Source organism: Adiantum capillus-veneris, chromosome 25 (genome assembly GCF_014529385.1).
Source record: "Adiantum capillus-veneris isolate H3 chromosome 25, ASM1452938v2, whole genome shotgun sequence".
Taxonomy (NCBI): Eukaryota; Viridiplantae; Streptophyta; class Polypodiopsida; order Polypodiales; family Pteridaceae; genus Adiantum; species Adiantum capillus-veneris.
The window spans coordinates 37,461,035-37,473,175 of NC_140955.1; positions in this window are offsets into that span (position 1 = coordinate 37,461,035).

Consider the following 12,141-nt stretch of genomic DNA (forward strand, 5'->3'; position numbering starts at 1 on the left):
TAAGCATATGTACATGTTTCTTTTAAATGATCAATGTTTTTGTCTTATAAGACTAACTCTCTTTTTATTTTGCACAGATTAAAATAGTATGCATGCTTAGAATCATGTATGTGTTGACTACGTCTCTCAAACACCAAATAGAAATTGTCACTCTACTTTTGAAGTATGATATGGGCTAAAGAGCAGACATGCTTGTGGAAGCTACATCTCCCAAGCCCTAAATGGATTAGTCATCCATCCTGGAATGATGTTGTAGGGTAAAAAGGGATCCTCTACCCGCTAAGAAACATCGACTTCTCTTCTACCTCATAGTCGAGTTGGACTGTGATTTCAAGAGAGAGGTAATGTCATAAAATCTAATATCTAACCAACCCAAATGATTTTCTCATATTAAACTGATCATTGAATGTGGGAGAATAAACGGGAACAAGGGTTATAATATAGACATGTGCTGATCTATCTCAACACGGAGCCAGAGTCAAAGGGTCCAAATGAGAGATGGTTTGTCCAAGAGCAATGATAGAATGGAGCTTGCAAGACCTCAGGGTTAGCTTCATTAAAGACCGCCAATGGTTATTGTAAAAGTCCTTAGACCTTACGTTAAAGCTAGGCCTGTTCTTGAGGTGCTTGATGATTAAAATGCATGAGAGATGCTTGATAGCTAAGGTGCATGCTTAAGGTAGGCATGATCTTGAAAATTCAAATCAATCCCTACAAGGAGGGGGCGAGCCCTTGAAGCTAGGGGCATGAGTGTGACAGAGCCCATACTCTTGCTAAGCTTGTACTTGATGACTAAGGTGCTTGAGAAGCTTCCCATGCTTGGAGGGGAGGTAAGGTGCATGAGGCGCTTGAGTCAAAAAGTGCCCTACAAAGGAGGGGGCAAGCCCCAAAGCTAGGGGAATGATTTGACCAACCCCCCATTCACCCAAAGGACACCCCTTCCTCAAGGGGCACAAGGACACATGTCAAGCTCTCCCTATGCTTAGCCACATGGGGTGCTTGAATCCTATTGGCTAGGCTAAAGAGGGGTCCAATGAGCATTTAGTTATTTAATTAATTATCTAAATCATTTTCCAAGCCTTCTCTCTCAAAGGGGAAAGGAGGAAACTTGTCCAAATGCTACCACGGTTGCTTGATATGCACTATGCATGTGATTGGCTAGGATTGCAGGGGTCCAATCAAATTTTGGCTTGAGCTACAAGGAGGGGTCGATAAAGAGAGGCTAGGGGTGTGCTTGGGGGGTATACACTCTCTTACACACACTCACATGCTCATTCTTGCTTAGCAAAGTGCAAAAGCTCCATCTCCTTCTCCAAGCTTGTTGGGAAGTTGAGAGCCTACACCAACACTCTTGGCTATGGAATGAAAATCGAACCAAGAGCCATTCTCCAATGCTTAAGCTTGCCATCTTATTCATCATCATTATTATGCTATTATGCTATGCTATGCAAGAAGAGTGATGATAAGTGAGGAACTATCTCTTTCTCGTATGTTACTGCTTCTTCCTCTTCCCTGCCCTCATTCCCCGTTAGCTCTCTCCACTTTGAATGTGTTTGAGGCCTTGGGATTGAGGTAGGGGATGGTTAATGCTTTTACAAAGGATTATGTTATGCTTGTGATGCATGCAGTTTCCCATCTTCATTGCATCACCTAGGTCACAAGGAACATAAAGATTGTATTGTACCAAGTCTCTCTTTATGGGAGAATCTATAATACAAAAGCCTATTGGAGGGGGGACCTGCCCACATAAATCCAATCCTCAATTGTTGTCATGTTCTCTAATTATCTCTCTTGCAAAAGTATTGTTCATGCCAAGTTAATTAAGTATAATGGTTATGTTGCTACCGCTAAATAAGTTCACCCTCTATGTTCTCAAAGTAGTCTCATGAAAATGCTCATTCTAATTCTCTTAATTCTGCTATTCTCAAAGTTCATAGGCCATTTCCATTACATTGACCCATGAAGTTTATCGGTAGATTGCGCTCATGATTAGTCTGATGCTGCCTAGGGCATTTTTGATGAGTTTGTCCAATGTTTCTTGAGACCTCCGTGCTTACTTTGCTTGAGATTATGACTTTTGGGTCCACTCCCCCATGAGCGTGGCCAAGGGGCTCAAGTTAACTAGAACGCAGGTCCTCCATGTCGCATGCTCAAAGTTGCAGGCAAGTGGCCTCTTGGGGTACCCCCTTGAGTATCTCAAGGGTCCCTGTAACACGATCCAATTGATCCATCAAAATGCAATACCAAACTTTTGCAACCCTTACCAAGTTTGGTCAAGTTGCTAACACGATAACTTTGTTGTGGTCATTATGGTCATCACACAATTAACACCATATATGTTGCATTTTTAGAATTATATAGCCTCAAATCGGTCCAGGCATTAGCTTGTGTAAACAACAAGTGGGAAAAGCCAATGGAAAATTTTCTTGCACGTTTTAACCTTGTTAGCTCTAGGGTTTGGGCAGGGCAGATAGCCTCTTCTCTTTGTATTGTGCCTTGCCTACAAGAAGCCAAGAATGGGGGGGCCCTGAGGGCATTCTGTGGGTAGGAGACGAGCAGGGACAATGGCATTTCAAGGATGGCTTGGATGGCATAGAGAAAGTGAGGTGGAGATTGCCCGGATGGGGGATGCCTGGTTGCCTTGCCCCTTGTAAGTCTACTACTGTTGATTCCCTACTTTTTGGACTTGGTTGCGGCCTCCCTTTCTTCTCCCTTGTGGGAGACAAGGTGGATTTGATCGTCTGGTTCCTGTGTGATGATTGGGGTTTGGGTGTTGAAGGAGGAAGTGGTTAATGGTGGTAGCTTGTATCCTTTTTGTGGCCATCTTGGGCTCCCTTGCCTCGCGAATCGAAGGTTCGAGGCTCGGATGAATAGCCAGGAGGTCAATGGTGTTGGTTCGAGTTCTAAAGGTATTTGGCTTTCTTTTGTTGATCTGGTTTAGCATGGTTGTGGGCTTCTTGTATTGCAGGTTATATTAGCTATGGATGTCATGTACGTCTCCGGGTGGGGTGACAGACCCCCTGAGGGGGTGGCTTGTAGGGTTGTCAAGATGGTTGTTTGGTGCTGGATTATGGGTTTTCTACATGGGTTATGGACTTCCATGTAAAAATCTCCGTTGTATGCACTCATAAAGCGGCCTAAAGTACTCTTTGGCTTTGTATGACATCCTTGGCTCAGTTCGAGCAAGGAGGGTTGCAATTTTTTTTGCTATTATGCTAATCTAATATATCTCCACTCACAATTGTGAGTGTGGATTTTTTATTAAAAGAAGGCAATGGAAACAAATCAAAGAGGCATCAAACATGCATGGCAAGATACAAACATATTGAAATTTGACATCATTTTTTAATAGATGCACTCAAAAGAAGATTTACACATGTAAAGAAATAACCACGTCCAACTTCAAATACGACATTGGTCTTAAAAAATGCAACAAGTAGTGCATTCTTTCCAATATACACATGGCATAGACATTATCAACTACACAATAGCCTATCCAAGAACCCTTCTTTTTCTTCAAAATTGTCCAAGCATCACCTAGTTACTGCTCATAGAACATCAATTCCCCTTCAAGCAATGTTTTTTCCAACTTCATCTCTCCAACCATTTTGGAAGGTCTTTGAGTGCATCACGTTGAGCTCTAGCTTGATTTTGTCATAATTTTAATGGATTCTAGGTATTGATCAAGGCTTTTTGAAACTAGTTTCATTGCTTGAATTGTTTAGAATGATCATTATTATATGAAAGGATCAACAAATCTAGAGAAAAGAGACACATTATTTGCACAATAGGGGGTACTTCCTTGATAGGAATTTGATGTCAAGAATGTAGCAGTAGAGCTAATGATTTTTTCAAGCTCACAATGTAGCTATTGCCAAATCTACCTTTGGCCTTGAAGATAAGTATGCATGAACTCCCTCCACTACATCCACATGTCCTTTTGTTGTTTTGCTCAATAGAAAAGTGTTTGAATTCATTACAATTGAAGCATGCTCCAAGTAAAGTGCCAAACTTGAGTGAGATCACTTTTGATCCTGCCCCAACATTCACGATCATACTCTTAGGAGGAGGCTTATGCACATCCCAACATGTGCAGACTTTATTTGATGTGTTCTTGAGCTTTCTGCTTGATGGCACACATAGCGGGGTTCCTAGAGTACTTGCAAGATCTTTAAGATTGTCCCATAGCAATAACAACAAGCTAACAAGTTCAACCCATATCGGGCATAGGTCCTTGCAAGATTCGTGAGATTGAATGAGTGATCCCATGGAAGTTTGCAAGCTAGAGACCAATTGAAGAATAGCAAGCTTTTTGTCATGACCTTTGAAGCTATAGCAGGGTCGTTAGATCATATTGTGAAGACTTTCTTTGCTAGATACCAAATAAAGTCCACTGATCCACCATGAGTAAGGACAACACAGCTTGACAACCAATTGATGAGCTCAACTTTAAGAGGCACCTTGCCCATAAAGCCAAAGACCAAGGAAGAGCTAGCCAGCGTTTCTCACTATCTTTTTACAAGTGCCGGAGGGACACACACATTTTGTACCTCTTATTTGTAGTGGGTTTTTTTTAAGGGCTTGGAATGCTTTGTCCTTGATTGAAGGAGTTGTGGTAGCCTTTGCATTCACAATTTCCCCAAAATCTCTCGTGTCGTGCACAAACCCTCCTTTTTACACCTTGATCTAAATCGTTGAGGGTTGTACTTCTAGTTGGGCTTTGCGCTCCCACAACTATGAGTGCCTCTTCACTTGTAAGTCACCTTCCTTGTTGCCAATTGCATTAGGGACCTCAAACTCTTGTACTTCTCCCTTAATAGTCTAAAACCAAAGGACTGCCAGGTTCCGGTCCATCCACCCAACCTCCCTTTAATAGGCTCCTAGCCACTTTCGGACCCCTTCCCACTGGCAGCCGGCCCTTGGCCGAGTCCGTGACCCCTTGGTTGGCCCTTGGCCTGACATTACTCCCCCCTTGGAGAAGCATTTTCGTCCTCAAAAACAAAAGTGGGGAATTTCTTCTTAAGAACACTAATGTTTTCCCAAGTGGCACCCTCTTCAGGGCGATCTTTCCACTTGACTAAAGCTTGCCTACGTACATGATGATGAGTACGGAGTTCATGAAAATCTAAAATGCGTTCAGGTTCATGCGGTTGAGTGGGAGGTTCAGTGAAATCAACCAATATTTGTTGGCGGATAACATTGTCGTCCCCATGCAAGCGTTTACGTAAACGACTTACATGAAATACCGGATGGACACGAGAGTGCGCAGGTAACGCAAGTTTGTAGGCCCTATCACCAACTCGCTTGAGTATCTTGAATGGCCCACAATAACGTGGAGATAATTTGGGTGTAGGTCCAGTCTTTAGACTTTCTGAATGCTCTGGCACACGCAAAAATACCTCTTCCCCTTCCGTGAAGGTAACTTGCCGACGTTTCTCATCAGCATACTTTTTATACCGATCCTGTGCTTGTCGAACATTTTGACGAGCAAGTCTTAGCATGTCCATATGATCTTGGAGAAACTCCTTGACCTGTTGGAGCTTCTCAGTTGCCAACCCCACCGTCACTGGTGATCTAGGCTGAAAACCATACATAAGCATGAATGGACTAAAACCAGTTCTAACATGCTTAGCACTATTATATTCAAACTCAAGAATAGGAAGATAATCCTCCCAATCTGATTGCTTCTTGCTAACGCATGCTCGTAGCATATCCTCTAGCACTTGGTTGACTCGTTCCGTCTGACCATCCGTTTCAGGGTGATCAGCCGTACTTAAATTAAGTTGTGTACCCAATCGTTTAAAAACAGCCCTCCAAAAATGACTGTTAAACTTGGGATCACGATCACTCACAATGTTACTTGGCAATCCATACAACCTGTAAAGATTGTCCACAAATAACTTCGCTAATTCTGGAGTCTTAATGGTTGACTTGGTTGGAATAAACCGACAAAGTTTAGTCAACCGATCTACGACCACCCATACCGAGTCATGTCCTCGAATAGTGGTTGGTAAACCCACAATAAAATCCATGGAGATACTTTCCCATTTACCATTGGGAATCTCTAAAGGATGTAAGAGTCCTCCTGCTTTCAGGCGCTCTGCTTTATTAACTTGACATTTTTGGCAATGCAAGACATAGTCTTGAACATACCCATGCAAACCTGGCTAGTAAAACTGTCGTCTTACGAGTGCATAAGTTTTCTTAATTCCCGGGTGCCCTGCACTTGGACTATCGTGACATTCATAAATAATTTGGCGCCGAATGTCCGCGTCCGTCGGTACACACACTCTCCCCTTGTGGAGTAGGTACCCATCATCTATGGAAAAATTATTCCATCTCTGTAGTTCATCACTCGAAAGAGGAGAACTGGGTGTGGAGGAAACAAAATCACTACCAACATTGGAGTGAGAAGGATCCCTCTTTCTAACATAGCTCCACACCTTGGAGTATGCAGTATCATGCTCGCACTTACCTTTGAGAGATTCCAAAAACTCACTCCGCAATTCCGTGAAAAGGAGAGAGTTGATCTTTGGCATTCGGCTGAGAGCATCAGCCACTACATTGTACCGCCCTTTGCGATATCGTAGCTTGGCATCATACTCCTGAAGAATCTCAGCCCACTTGGCCTTGCGACCCTTCAAATCACTTTGTAGTGTGAACCACTTGATGCTTTCATGGTCAAACACAATCTCGAACTGTGCACCATACAAATAATGTCGCCATGTCTTTAAAGCAGACACTATTGCATAGAGCTCGCGTTCGTAAGCAGAGTAATTCTGTTGTGCTGAATCCAGCTTCTTGGTTTCAAATGCAATTGGCCTTCCCTCCTGCAGAAGGACTGCTCCAATTGCACGATTACTAGCATCCGTTTCCAAAACGAATGGCTTTAAGGGATCCACAATAGCCAAAACAGGAGCTGTGGCTAATGTGTCCTTAAGTTTGGCTAATTGGAGCAGAAGGACTGCTCCAATTGCACGATTACTAGCATCTGTTTCCAAAACGAATGGCTTTAAGGGATCCACAATAGCCAAAACAGGAGCTGTGGCTAATGTGTCCTTAAGTTTGTCAAAACTTTGCTGTTGTTCTAATCCCCACTGAAAGGTCTTGCCCTTGGCTTTCAGCTGATCTGTCATGGGAACAGCAATATGGGCATAGTTTTTAAGGAATCGACAATAAAAACCTGCAAAGCCTAAAAAAATATTGAGCTCTTCCAAATTTTTGGGAGAGGGCCACCTCCGAATGGCATCCACCTTGGATTGATCCATGTGTAACCCTGCAGCCGAAATAACATGCCCCAAGTAGTGAATTTCCTCCTTGAGAAAATCACATTTGGATTCCTTGGCATATAACTGATTTTGGCGTAGCAAATGAAACACTTGTTTCAAATGTGCTAAGTGCTCTTCTTCAGTGGCACTATATACAAGAATGTCATCGAGGAAAACGATAACAAACTTTTCCAAGTATGGTCTCAAGACACTATCCATGAGTGTCATGAACGTAGCGGGAGCATTGGTTAACCCAAAGGGCATCACCAAAAACTCATAATGTCCAAACCTTGTTCGAAACGCTGTTTTGGGTATATCCGCAAGCCTGATGCGACTTGATGATACCCAGATCTTAAATCAATCTTTGAAAATATACGAGCGTGGGTGAGCTTATCAAACAGCTCATCCACTCGTGGCAATGGGTACTTGTTCTTAACAGTAACTGCATTTAATCCACGGTAATCTACGCACATGCGTACACTACCGTCCTTTTTCTTCACTAAGAGAATGGGAGAGGCCCATGGTGAAGAACTTGATTGAATAAACCCTCTATTGAGATAGTCAGCAAGCTGACGTTCCACTTCAGCAGCCTCAGAATGACTCATTCTGTAACGCGGTTTACTCACTGGCTTACTGCCTGCAACCACGTCTATGCCATGTCGCACAGAACGTGTCGGTGGTAGCCCTGGTGGTAAATCATCTGGGAACACATCCTTGAATTCCCTTAAAAGTTCCTTTAATTCATTAGCAACATTTGCTTGTTTTGAATTAGTAGGCATAGTTGGAAGAGGAGAGAGAGAAGAATGCGGTGTTGAGGAAGTTTTATTCAAAACATTATCATCATTAAAAACATCATCGACATTGGAAATAAAATGGCACAGTGAGTAACACAAAAAGAGTTCTTCTATTGCATCATCAGAAGCGAGCTTCATAAGCTCAACTGTACAAATAAGTGGTGAGGAAGGTACATCCTTCTCCCCCAACAGCAGCACGTGCACACCATTGGATTTGAACATTAGACTATTATGCTCATACCTACGTCTAAGGGATGATCCTAAACGATGCAACCATTCACGGCTAAGAACCACATCCGCCCTCTCCATATTCATGACTTGGAAATCCAAAGAGGTACGGTATCCTTGAATTTCCAGAGGTACATCTTTAACCTGAGTTTCCCATATCTCAGCATCATGGCCGTTAATCATGGCTACCTTGTAGCAATGGGAACTCGGGGTTTGGGGAAATTTGAGTCGTTTCACCAATTTATAATTGATGAAATTGTGCGACGCACCATCGTCTACCAAGATCCTCACCATGTGCCCTTGAATAGAGCCATTCATACGCACCAACTCATGTGGTTCGAAAGTCTGCTGCCACATGGAGGCCGTGATACAGCACTCACGCATCGCCTCGGTGTGTGTTACTTCCACATTAGCAAACTGGGAAGAGGATTCAAGAGGTAAAAGCTGCACCATGTGCACTGCTTTTTCCTTCCCCTTGTCTTGAGCAGTAGATTTCCCCTTGGGACAATCCTTTTTGCTATGTCCAGTTCCCAAACATTTTAAGCACAACTTTTCTTTTTTGGCTTTCTCAAACTCTTCCGTTGAGAGAGGACCTCTAGACCCCTTGGGCTTTTTGGAGGTCTCTGATGTAGCAGAGGAAATTTTTCTTTTATGATGCACATGCTGTGGACGTGTTGAAACAGGTGTAGTGCCATGCACATGCGAACTATGCAATGCCCGATCATCGGGATCATCATGGATGTGAGCTTGCACTATAGCGTCCTCAAGTGTTTGTGGATCCTGGGTTTTAACGTGCTTCTTAAGCTCGGGAGTTAACCCACGGATGAACCCACGTACCTGCTGAAAGGTATCCATCCCTTCCAGCTTGAGGATCACATCCCGATAATGGGAAATATATTCCAATAATGTTTTATGCTGGCGTATAGAACATTCGTCCCAGGCGGTCCAATTTCTATCCTTCTCATTGGTAGGTAGAAATTCCTTCCTAAAGACAGTCTCAAAAGCTGCCCAAGTCTGTGGTAGCATGCCCTTCTCCTTGAGAGACATCCACCATTTGTAGGCCTTGCCGTCCAAAGTCAGACTTGTCTGCAGCGCCTTGGTTGCATCCGGGGTACGTCTAAGGTCATGAATACCATCCCACTTACTGAGAAAAATATTCACGGTGTCCTTGTTTCGCTCACGCTCTTCTCCCCGAAAAATTGGTGGCTTTGTATTTTTCAACAAATCGTCCACCTCTTTTTGGGTCAGAGAGTGCAGCGGTCCCGGAGGAGGGCCTTGCCCGGCAGTCGGCCCTTGGCCTAGTGTGGAGCCGTGCTCCTGATTTTGCTGACTAGTAGGGCCCATGGCCTACTGCCATATATGCAACTTAATCAAATCGGATAATGCTGTGACATTCTGATTTAATTGTGCAAAATTCGTTTCAAGCACAGTCATGCGTGTTTGCAATACACGAAAATCTTGCATGTCCAACAACTCATACGCATCGTCTGTCGCCATTGTGGCACGATTACTCTCCGTGAGAGGAACCGTCCGTGTGGCATCAGTAGACGAAACGGGTGCAGACTGCTCGAAATCAAATGCATGATGCATATCTATGTCCGAATCCATGCTGTGGATGTACTGTGCGAGAAAAGATAGGAAAATACCTGAATTCCAACGAGCTCGTAGCAGGTTGCGATAATTAACCGTATAATTACGCCTTTGATTGGAAAAAACGTTGAATTCGAAAGTGAACGTCAATCCAAAACGAAGAGTAGCTTGAAAATAATGAGCAAGTCTGCAGCCGATGATGCTCTTGAAAGCATCGATCAAGTTGGAGTTGCCAATGAGCGGGTTTGCATCTTATGCACTACGCCAGAGGAACTTGAAATTTTCCGACAAATGGTGCAGCCGATGAGAAGCTTGAGAACACGAATCAAAGTACCTTCACCACCGAGTTGGCTTGCATCGTATGCAAGAAGCCAAAACCGGGAAATGTGCAACCAATCTTTGGCTTTTCGAAACTGGAGAATCCGAGTTTTAGCAGATGCCAACTGTAAAATATGCAGTAATCCACAGCCTTTGTGTGCTGTGTGTGCCCACCGATTTGGAGAAGAATGCTGTAGATCAACGGAATCAGAAGCGCGCAGGGTACGGCCCTTGTTTAAAACCCAAGAGGGTTTGCCGGGTGTGAACGGCCAACCCTTAAGGGTTTTTGTAAAAGAAAAAATTGAGAAGCTCTGTTGCAGACGACGGCCGACTGTGCAGGGCTTCTTGGAGAGCTACCTCGCGATGGCGAGGTCCGTTGAGGCCGGGCAAGAAGCGAATTTTGCTGCTCTTCCCCTTGCGCTCCCACTGAGCCCAACGCCAGACGATTTGGTGCAGGTCGTCAGACGCCTTCGTCCCCGACTAGGGGTTCCTGCACACGTGCGGGCTTCGGCCTCTTCTTCCTCCTTTTTTGGTTGTGCATGCAACATGCAGCAAAAGCAAAAACAGGCACCAGTTCTAAAGATAGCCTGAAGCTCTGATACCAATCTAAAACCAAAGGACTGCCAGGTCCCGGTCCATCCGCCCAACCTCCCTTTAATAAGCTCCTAGCCACTTTCGGACCCCTTCCCACTGGCAGCCGGGGCCCTTGGCCGAGTCCGTGACCCCTTGGTTGGCCCTTGGCCTGACAAATAGCCATATCCTTGTCACCGTAAACAACCTCAACAAAGGAGGTCTTGCTAAGTGACATCATCATTGAGATTGAACCACCTTGCTCCAAGAGGTCAGAGGGATTGTGTCCCTAGTGGGCCATTGCAACAATGTTGCCCTTGTTTCCTATGACAACATCCACAAAGGATAGTTTTCTATGCATCTCCATCCTTTAGTTCGCAACTCATGGTTGCCTTTGTATTACCTTTGCAAAGGTAGCAAAAGAAGACCTTGTCTTAAGGCTAACAAGACCTCAACAACAAATCTCAAGATGCTACCAATGACGACTCGTGAAAGGGTCACACTCCAATCATCAACAACTACTAGCTCAAGCAAGTCACGCGAGGTGAAGGCTAACGAAACCTCAATAGGAAGGGTCAAGATGATATAAATGATAGATTGCAACCTGTGAGAGGTCAGACTCCATGTGTTAGTTGTAGCCAACTTGATCAAGTCAGATATCTCTTGAGGATGCTTATGTTGTTGTGAATCAGGTGGTGCCTTATCTCTGACGTGGTTCCTCATCACCCCCCCCCCCCCCCCCCCCCCCCAACACACACACACACATACCAAGGAGAGGAGCGGCAATAAACTCAAGGAAAACCCAACATCACTCAGTGGGCTAATAGGAGCACACATCTCAAAGCAAACTTCTGCCCGTCTACAAAATTTGCCATGCATGTGTAGGGGAAATCTTATAGGAAGGGCGAGAAGGGTTGAAATTTTCCACCGTGCAAATCTCTCTTTGCCTCTTTTGATGCTCTCCACAATGATCTCAAGCCCACCCTATTCCCAATTTGAGTAGAACTTCCTGAGATCCCCATCCCACCTAGTGCATGGAGGGGTTGACCATTATCATGCATCATAAGAGCCACCACGACCCACCTCCTTCTTCTCGAGTCTTGCCCCCAAGAGGTGGTGAAGGACATTCTTCTAAGTCGACTCATGTCCCCCATCACGTTTTCTCTCCTTGCTTCTTTAGAGGACATTGAGGGGATAAGGGGAAACAATCCTCCTCTCTCTAGCACCTATGTAGGAAACTCATGTTAGTCCAAAAGTAAACACTCAGGAACCAAGAGTTCATGTGAAGATGTCCCCTTGCCCACATGGCCTACTCTGCTAGAAGCTCTTACTAGAAAACTGGTGTTTACCATTTATTCTAGGATGCAATATTC